This window comes from Cibotium barometz, chromosome 49 (genome assembly GCF_041138505.1).
Source record: "Cibotium barometz isolate CiBa-2024 chromosome 49, ASM4113850v1, whole genome shotgun sequence".
Taxonomy (NCBI): Eukaryota; Viridiplantae; Streptophyta; class Polypodiopsida; order Cyatheales; family Cibotiaceae; genus Cibotium; species Cibotium barometz.
In genome coordinates this window covers 1,863,096-1,872,787 of record NC_141094.1, presented here as the reverse complement: position 1 = coordinate 1,872,787, position 9,692 = coordinate 1,863,096, and positions in this window count along the sequence as shown.

Here is a 9,692-nt window from a genome sequence, read left to right as displayed (position 1 = left end):
TGTTCTTTTTATCTCTCATTGTGCTCTACCTATCTGCCTGCCTTTGTGTGGAAGAGGATAAAGTGGAGAAAAAAGGAGGTGCTATGTGAGAGTATAAGCCTTGACAGGAGGGGAAGGGGGTTGAGAAAGGAAACTTGCACCACCTACCACTTCTACTACCACCGCCACTACTACTACTACTGCCTTGGAAGAGCTAGTCGACAAGCAGCAGGCCAAGTAGCAAATCATCAATGGCCAATAGAGCTTACAAGACAGTCAACCATAGTATGGGCAATGTATGTGCACAATATCAGAGCGGCACGCTAACATGCCGGAGTCATCGATAATACATCATCAGACATGGCCGTCGCAATGAGGAAGCCGTCAATAGATGATTAAGCGACGCTTTAGGCTGAGCAACAAACCAACAGCTTCAATAGGTGGACGCGGCGCGGACTAGAGCTGAGCAGTAACCAAATTAGCAGTTGACACCTTCAGTAAGCGGCAGCACTTGGCGGCAACTAGTCGCAACGGTGCTGCATAAGCGATAGGTGGCTGAACTAAAGGCGGCAGTAGCGATGCTGCATAGGCAAAAGGTGGCTGAGCTGGGCGCTCGTGAGGAGCTCCATCTACCGTCCTAGCCATCAGGATTTTTGGCACCTTCAAGAGCCTCTCCAAAAAAATTTGGGCCTCTTTCATAGAGGTTATATGATGAGCTATCTACTACCCCACTTGACACGAAAGGAAGAGGTAGACAAGGTAATATGCGACAAAGTGCTTGTGCTGCGCTTTGGAAGGTCATCTCATGTTGTGTGCATGGAGATGGATGACATTGTAACGTGGATACATGGCCGAGTACCGTAGTACAAAGTTATTGTGGCTTGGCGGTGGGCAAGTATACTCCGAAAGCGAACAAGGAGCTACTAGGCTGGGTTGTTCCTTGTCTTTTTATGTTTTTATCTCTCTTTTTTTTTTGTTAGAGATGTACTCCCTCCAACAGGGGATGAAAATCTCCCTAGTTGCGCACACAATGGTTCCTTGAGAGTGGATTGGTCATGTTCGACTTATAGTGCGTAGGTTTCTAATTCTTATTTTTTGAATTTTAAACTTTTACGTTCTTTTTCAAGTTGGCCATTGAAAGTGCCTATTGTGGTACCTTAGTTAAGGTCACCAGTGAGATGGGTTCTCTCGGCAAGGACTTTGACCTAAACTCTAGCCCAACTCGCATAGGATTGTGAGTGATTATCATTCACTATGAATGAATGATGAGAAGATAGAGACCTACAATATCACCAATAAAGATTGTGATTGACCAACACGTAGTGTTGTTTAATTGACTGGGTCAGACTGGGGTCAATCTTGTCCATAGCGACAAGATGTATTAGTCCGATTTTGTTTCATTGGACTGCTCCAAGTTTTACAAGAGAGGAAAGCAATTAGTTTCATTTCTTGAAGATCCTCTTTCATGTTCTTTCTAAGGTTTGGATAATCTTAGAATAAGGTCCATAGAATAGAGATCAACTGATTCTAAGATTCATTGTAATCTTAGAGTGAGTTCCATAGTTATCTTTGAGTTTCATTCCTTGAAGATCCTCTTTCGTGTTTTGGATAATGTTAGAATGAGGTACATAGAGATCAATTGATTATAAGATTCATAGTTAATGTTAGAATGAGGTACATAGAGATCAATTGATTATAAGATTCATAGTAATCTTAGAGTGAGGTCCATAGTGATCTTTGAGTATGGAGTTTACCGAACATAGAAGAACCTAGGTGTTGATGATGTTATGTTCGACGTGACTTATAATAGAGTACGAAGCAGCTGCTCTACCTACCTTTGGAGTATGTCATTGCTCCTTTTGTCTGATAGGATGGAGTGCCTTGGAGAGGTCTTGATCTAAAGCTATCTTGTGTGGCTAGTCTTAAAGATCTTCATAGATTGGCTCGATTACTAGCTTATGTAGTGGGCCATTGAGACCTCATTGTATTGTCCTCACAAATACTCTAGATTGAGTATTTGAGGCTGTGGAACTTGAGCTAGTTCTTAAAATTATAGCCATGTTGAACTTTCGAACAAACTGTGCATCATATACGATGTTACATAGTTTGTCTAGTTGCAAACACCCATAGGCTTGGGTGTATAGTCATCCATATGCTGGAGATTTTGTAGCTATTTCTTAAGGAGAGGAAAAGAATCTACTTATGTGTCACAATGAGCTTCATGCTCATTTTATGGTATGGGACGTCAAGTGTTCATGAAGGTCATTGTGGTCTTGGTGGTATGGGACACCAAGGCTCATATACAGAGGTTGACCCTTTTGGTTGGTTGTATGCTTGTTCTGTAGTGATCAAGTGTTTGTACGCTTGTTCTGGTCGTGATCAAGTGTTTGAGGCAAGATTAAGCTTTGAGACTCACTTGATAGCCTTTTGTTGGGAAAAAATCCAATGATAGAGTTCAAAGAAGCTCTAAGTAGCATAGCCATGATCATATAGTAGTGTTGATAGAGTGGTTTCTAGTTTGAGAGTGTTATAGAACCATTGGTGAGCAGTGAGACTAGTATAGTTGGATGGTTGTTATATGTGGGGGATGCCCTAGAAGGCTTGCTCCTGCGTATTTTCAAAAGCTGATTTACTCCCAACATTTATCTCCTCTCACTGATCAAAAGGGCTATAAGGTCTTAAAAGTTTGGGAAGTTTTCTCAAGTTTGGATAGATGTTCAAAACTTATCATAGTCTTTGCTAAGCCCACATTGTTTTCTTAAAGTATCTAAGGGGATTATATATTTTCTTTAGAGTTGCAATTTACTAATAAAAATTTACCTTACAGGTTTGACGTCAAAGCAAGGTGGGCATGCACATGGACCAAAGTCAAGTATAAAAGAGTTAAAGAAAGCAATGCATAGGTCTATGAGTTCTTTCATGGTAGTAGCTATTTTCTAGGGCAAGCAGGTGAGGAACGCGAACAATGTTATCAACCGAGCTTACTTCTAGAGTAGATAACTAGATGTGGCGAATTGGCAAAGATTTGAAGAGGGCATGGATTTCCTTTGATCACGTGCGAAGAGTTCAAGGCTAGACCACTATGGCTGCACATATGTACGATCCTAGGTTAGGGGCATAAGAGATTACTACTACCAGTGGTGTCAATGTTAATGTTAAGAAAACACTAATACTATTTGGAGATGCAGTGTGTGTAGGAGCTCATGACATTAGCAACATGTGAGATAAAGGAGGAGAATATAGGTACACAAGTTCTATTCTGGAGAATGCTAAATGAGGTGGTAGAGAGGAAGGAAGAGAATGCATCTACATAGTTCTATTTTGGAGAATGCTAAATGAGGTGGTAGAGAGGAAGGAAGAGAATGCATCTACATAAGTTCTATTTTGGAGAATGCTAAATGAGGTGGTAGAGAGGAAGGAAGAGAATGCATCTACATAAGTTCTATTTTGGAGAATGCTAAATGAGGTGGTAGAGAGCAAGGGATTTCTAGCACCAGATTTGTTTAGCTTCATGGCCTAATGAGGTGGTGGAGACTGAAGGGCAGTAAAACAATGGTCTCGACAATAGGATGGAGGGTAGGGAGCATTCATGTCTCTTTCATTAGGAGCAAAGCCTACACATACACATAACATAGTACATTGTCAAGGCTTTTTCAAGATTAGCATAAGATTCTATGTAGAAGATGGTATCATGCATTAAGATGATGCACTAACACAGTACAAGTACATAAGAAAATGGTGGGGTAATGATGGTAAGATTGCCAATGGAGATATTGATTCCTAGATTGCTAGTTGAGTTGGTGAAATGTGAGTTGGAGGCATCACCTAGTTATGGGATAAGCAACTTTTATCCTTTAAGCAACTTTTATCCTTTAAGCTTATGCCGAGCATGGTTGGTAACAAAAATGACAATAATTAATTTTTTGGTTTTTCATGTGGTTCTGCAATACCTTTTCTTCCATATTTTGTAGAATAATACAATCATTAGAATATAAAGGACAATACGAATGGAAATGGTGGCAGAATGAATATCAAGGATGATACAAAATACAACTATTGGAATATTAAGGATGGTATGAATGGCAATAGTGGAAAAATGAATATCGAGGATGATACAAAAGATAAGGACATTATATAATTTGTTTCGTATAAAGGAAAGAATAGACTCTTCTTCAATCATTAGATAGATACATGGCAAATGGTACGACCATTACATGTGGCAACACATGGGACGTACACACTGATATGCGAAATTTACAAGCTAGTAATGTGTGAGACATGTGAGCGTTGCATGGGAAAATCAATGGCGGCATACTATTGCACATCATCGCTTATAATAATAAGTGTGAACGGGTAACATTCGTGGGTGACGATTGTAGGCCAAAGACCCAGTGATGTGTAGCATGGGGGTACCAATGGGGACACAGGGGGGCGCGTGAGTATGGTGTGTGGCTAGTAAGGTACACACTAGATGCCCAAGGGTCATTGGTATATATAATGGTTGGGTGGTTAAACAAGGAATGCCAAGCTAGGTTTATTTTTGCCACTCTCGAGTTCTTCTTATTCTCTCTCACGAGTTTCTTGCATGGAAGCCTAACGTTTTCTATCAGAGCTCAAGGATTCATTCTTGGATATGGGGGAAGGCTTGAGCAAGCTTGAGCTTGCAAGGTTATGGAGATTCTTGTTTGTAGCCGTATGTTTTTATCGTTGCCTATTGTTATCGTTATTGTCATTGATGTGTCTGCTGCTGTCATCGTTGTTGCCTACAGGTGTTGTGGCTAAGCTAAGCTACAAGCACTTTTGTTAGGTGCTTTACCAAGCCTTCTTCGCCATGGCGGCACTACTATAGCGCACAATGCAAGCCGTCACATTGCCATTGGCCACCGTAAAAAACAGAGAAAAAAAAAGAGAAAGAAACGAAGTTGCCAAAAAAAGCTTATATATATAAAAAAGCAAAGCCCTAAGGTTTTTAGAGGGAGTTTGTGCACGGTGTATCTCGCAAAAATTTCTCCTTCTGGTGGTCCATTTCTTGAAGCACTTGGCACGATCTATGAAGTAGTCGCTCTACATAGCTTCTGTCTTCATCTGCTTTAACAACCATACGACCAGGGGGGCTCACTTATCCCTTCTTCTTTTATTTTTTTTCGTTTGGTGCTTCTTGCATATTATTGGTAAAAAATGGAATCCGATCAATTTGCCCCACAATCACTAGAATCACTAATAAATTCATGATTTGCAGGAACAAATGAATTTATTTATGAATGATATCCATATTATGATAACACCTATAGTACCTCAGTCTGCCGACTTCAGATACCCATCCCTTGGGTAATCGTGAGGGTATTTCGGAAAAGGGATTAAAGCTAAAACTGGCATTAAAGGATTTGAAACTACCAAAGTACACTAGCACTTTACCTTCTCGCACTGCTAATGCAGTAGATTAGTGGCTTTCTAAGTGGGAACAATGCTTTACTTTATGTGATATCATAGAAGAGCACATTAGAATCCAGTACGTTGCATATAATTTACAAGATGTGGCTCATCTCATTGGTAGAGGAAAAATCAAAAGGACAAGGCAATCCCGAATACTTGGGAGGAATTTAAGGATATGTTTATTTAGAATTTTATGCCACCAGATGAGTACAGAAAAGCCCTTGACACTTAGTTGTTTATCTCTCAAAATAATCTTACAGTTCAAGAGTATGCTAACAAGTATCAAGAGGTGCTTATGAAAATTCCACAAATTTTATTGGGGTTAAATGATAAATTTGACCATTAGTGCGTGACAAGTGTCAAACTCTATCCAAAGCTATAGAAATGGCTTTAGTTTATAAAGATGGTCGAAAGGGTCAAAATCAGGCAGTGGGTCAAGTTTCCACACATGTATGAAACATGTATTTTCTATTATTGCAGCATGTACTGTGTCAAGCTAATATTTGATGTGCAAAATGTTCATACTATGCTCCAAACACCTCTCAAAGGAATTAGGCTAATTTATTTTGCACGCAATGAATGAACCAATTTTGTTGTCAACGTGGTGGCACAGTTTCTGAGCAGGACAATGCAAATTGAATCAATTCCTCTGAGGGTTAGCAGCACCTTGATGTGCCCTAGATGCCCACAAAGTTTTGTGGCAAATGATCGAGTGTGTAAGGAGCACTAGTAACTCCAAGCTCTAGTTATCTAGGAGGGAGAAAGGGACTAGTGGATAAGATTAGTGAAAATGCACTAATTTGCAAGATGAAGCAAACCTACTAATGCAAATCTATCTCATGCCTTACTAGCTAGCCCAGTAGGCTCTAATACCATGTTGAGAAATCACATGGCTAAGGAGGATTGAAGATGAGGATGACGACCTTCATTGTAGAGAGAGAGCAATAGAAAATGTCACGAGAATGAGATTTTTCAGATATTTTATTTTTGCAAAAGAAAGCTTGTGGAGCAAGCGAGGGGGGATGGTCACCAAGGGAGCTTAGTGGAGGGAGCTTTTCTTGGCTGCCCTCTCTCTCTACTTGAACAATCTCTCTCTAACTATTGCCACCACCATCTCCGCTCACCATTGCCCAGCCCAGCCCAGCCTACCTAGCCTAGCCCCCTCCACCACTAACCTTGCTCCTTCCTTTCTCTCTCTCTATCTGATATCGTCATCCCTTCCTCTCCTCTCCTCTCTCTAAATGACATTCAAGTCTTTTTGTTGCTCTTCTTTCTCTGTATCTATCTCTTGCTCACTCTCTGTATCTACCATCCCTCTCTCTCTCTCTCTCTCTCTCTCTCTCTCTCTCTCTCTCTCTCTCTCAATCCTTGTCTTACCTCTTATCTTTATTCTCTCTCTCTCTCGCTCTTTATATCCTTCTCTCTGTCTCTATCCATCTCTTTGCTCACTCTCTATCCTCCCTATCCCACTCTCTCTATCCTTCTACTCTTTACTAACTCTCTTTGCCCTCCTTATCTCACTCTCTCTATCCTTCTCTTTACTCACCCTCTCTATCCTGAGAGAGAGAGGGTGGCCCCCTCACCTTCGCCCTTAGTAAGACGGCCCTCCTCTCACTTAAGGCCACCGTCTCTCTCTCTCTCTCTCTCTCTCTCTCTCTCTCTCTCTCTCTCTCTCTCTCTCTCTCTCTCATCTCCTTTTTTAAAAGAGAGAGTGGTGGTATAGAGAGAGTGGTGGTTTAGTGAGAGAGAGAGAGAGAGAGAGAGAGAGAGAGAGAGAGAGAGAGAGAGAGAGAGAGAGAATAAAGTAAATGGGGGTTCATGGTCGACCCGTGGCCTTTCTACCAGACATGTAGAAAGGTCCTGTTCCCTACCTGGTCGAGGAGCTTGGAATCTGCATGTGTGAGTATGCAGTTATGCTTCAGATGTTTGTTATACCCATATCGAATCCCAGTTTCCCTTATCCTCATTTTTTTCTTCCCGAGACCAGAATAACTTGGCTTCCAAGGATACGTATACACCATCCGCCGACGTAAGTCAAGATCAAGGGTGTATATTATACGTAATCAACTAGGCGCACAAAAAGTGAGCAAAAAGTGCTTGCCAAGTGGCCTTGGGCCATGTAGACGAGAAAGGGCTGTTAGATCGGGCAGATCCAACAGTGCACAATTACCTCGGGACTTAATTTGTCTACCTCACGAACAGTACTATAGGAATCTGTACTAAACATGCCTCTTGTAATGGTGCAAACTCCCATAGCAATTACATATTTTGGTTCGGGCATTTGTTTGCATAAATCTCATTTTTACAATAGCAAGAGAAGTGTCTCCTAAAGTTCTTTTAAAAAGACCCGAGACCGGGAGCCAGAGAGCTCTCTCTCTCTCTCTCTCTAGAGAATAGAGAGAGAGAGAGTGAGAGAGAGAGAGAGAGAGAGAGAGAGAGAGAGAGAGGGTGCGAGCATCATCTCTCTATTCTCTCTCTCTACTCTCTCTCTCTCTCTATTCTCTCTCTCTCCCTCTCTAGAGAATAGAGAGAGAGAGAGAGATAGAGAGAGACAGAATTAAAAGAGAGGAAGAGAGAATTAAGAAAGTGTGTGTGTGTGTGCGTGTGAGAGAGAGAGAGAGAGTGTGTGTGTGGGTGCGAGCATCATGAAGGAAAGAGAGTCACACTAGCATTGGCCGCGGTCGATATGGCTCGTGTACTGGGGGCTCTAGCTTCTACTCATCATTGTTGATAAACTCAGAACCCATAAGATATTGTTTCGAATTTTTCAATGCATGAACAACAATGATCAATTCTTTATCATAAGTACTATGCGTAAGTTCATATGGTTTCAATTTTATACTTTCAAAAGCAATCAGATGTTTATTTTGCATAAGCACAACACCAATAGCACGTCCACTAGCATCAGTTTTACTACTACAAAGAATGGTCTAAGGAAATCAAGTAATGTTAATACAAGTGCATGGGTAAGTGTACTAAAAGATTTGTCATGCATGTCAGTCTAAAAAACTTTAGCCTTTTTCAATAATTCAATCAAATAATGTTCTTTATAAGCAAACATTTTCACAAATCCTCTATATTAACAACAGACTGCTTCTTCTTCTCTAGGAAATTGGCTGTAGCATGTCCTTTTTGACAATTGTAGCATGTCACAACTTGAGGTACAAGATCTTGTTTCTTCTTTACGTCATCACTCTTCTTATTGTTGTTGTTTGTGAGCACCATGATTGTTATTATCTTGGAAACAACATCTTGGTATCATTGGTGTGTATCTGTCAAACACTTATGTAAAGGAATTTTTTTTAAAAAATTTATTAATATGAGAGTCTTGAGGTGGTTTGTTATCGTTTAGTACTCCATTCTTTTGCTCGTAATTGTAAAGAGATTGTCATGGAAAGAGAATGAGGTTAGAATAATGAATTTGTGTTTTTTATCGTTTGATTTCACTACTTCAATGGCTTGGGAGTTCGATAAGAACTTGCCAAAATTTGTCCACATATAACTGTACGATCTCTTTGTCAAGCTAATGAAGCATATCCCATTGTTGACATGCTCTTGCTTTATATTGAGGTGGCAAGAAATTAATTTTAATGTGCTTTTTTAATTCTTTCCAAGTTTTTGGTCTTTCATGTCCTTGCTTGACTACATTCCACCATAATGACGTAGTTTCAACAAATTGATTTGCAACACACTTAGCCTTATCTTTCTCGGAAAATTATTCCCCATAAAAACAATCATCAAGTTGACTTATCCACGATAACACCATTTTTGCATTCTTTTTACCATCAAAATTTTGAAATGTGAAAGCCTTGCTATTGATTTTCTTTCCCTTTTGTTGCGCTTGCTTTACGGAAAGTTTATTTGATGGTACGTCTAATGTCAAAATCAGATTCAACACTTTACGGAAAGTTTATTTGATGGTACGTCTAATGTCAAAATCAGATTCAACACTTCGAGATTGTTTTTTGTTAGAGATTAGTTCTTCCAATTCTAACCTCTTAGCTTATTCTTCATTTGAGCTTGCTTTACGGAAAGTTTATTTGATGGTACGTCTAATGTCAAAATCAGATTCAACACTTCGAGATTGTTTTTTGTTAGAGATTAGTTCTTCCAATTCTAACCTCTTAGCTTATTCTTCATTTGAGCTTGAATAGATAGAAGTTGCTCGGAAATAGAAGGGGGTTGCAGGTTTGACATGATAAGGAATTGAGAAAGAAAAATAAAATTGTAAAAATTTGTAGTAATTAAGATAAGCAAATAAACAATATGTGAAGAGTAGC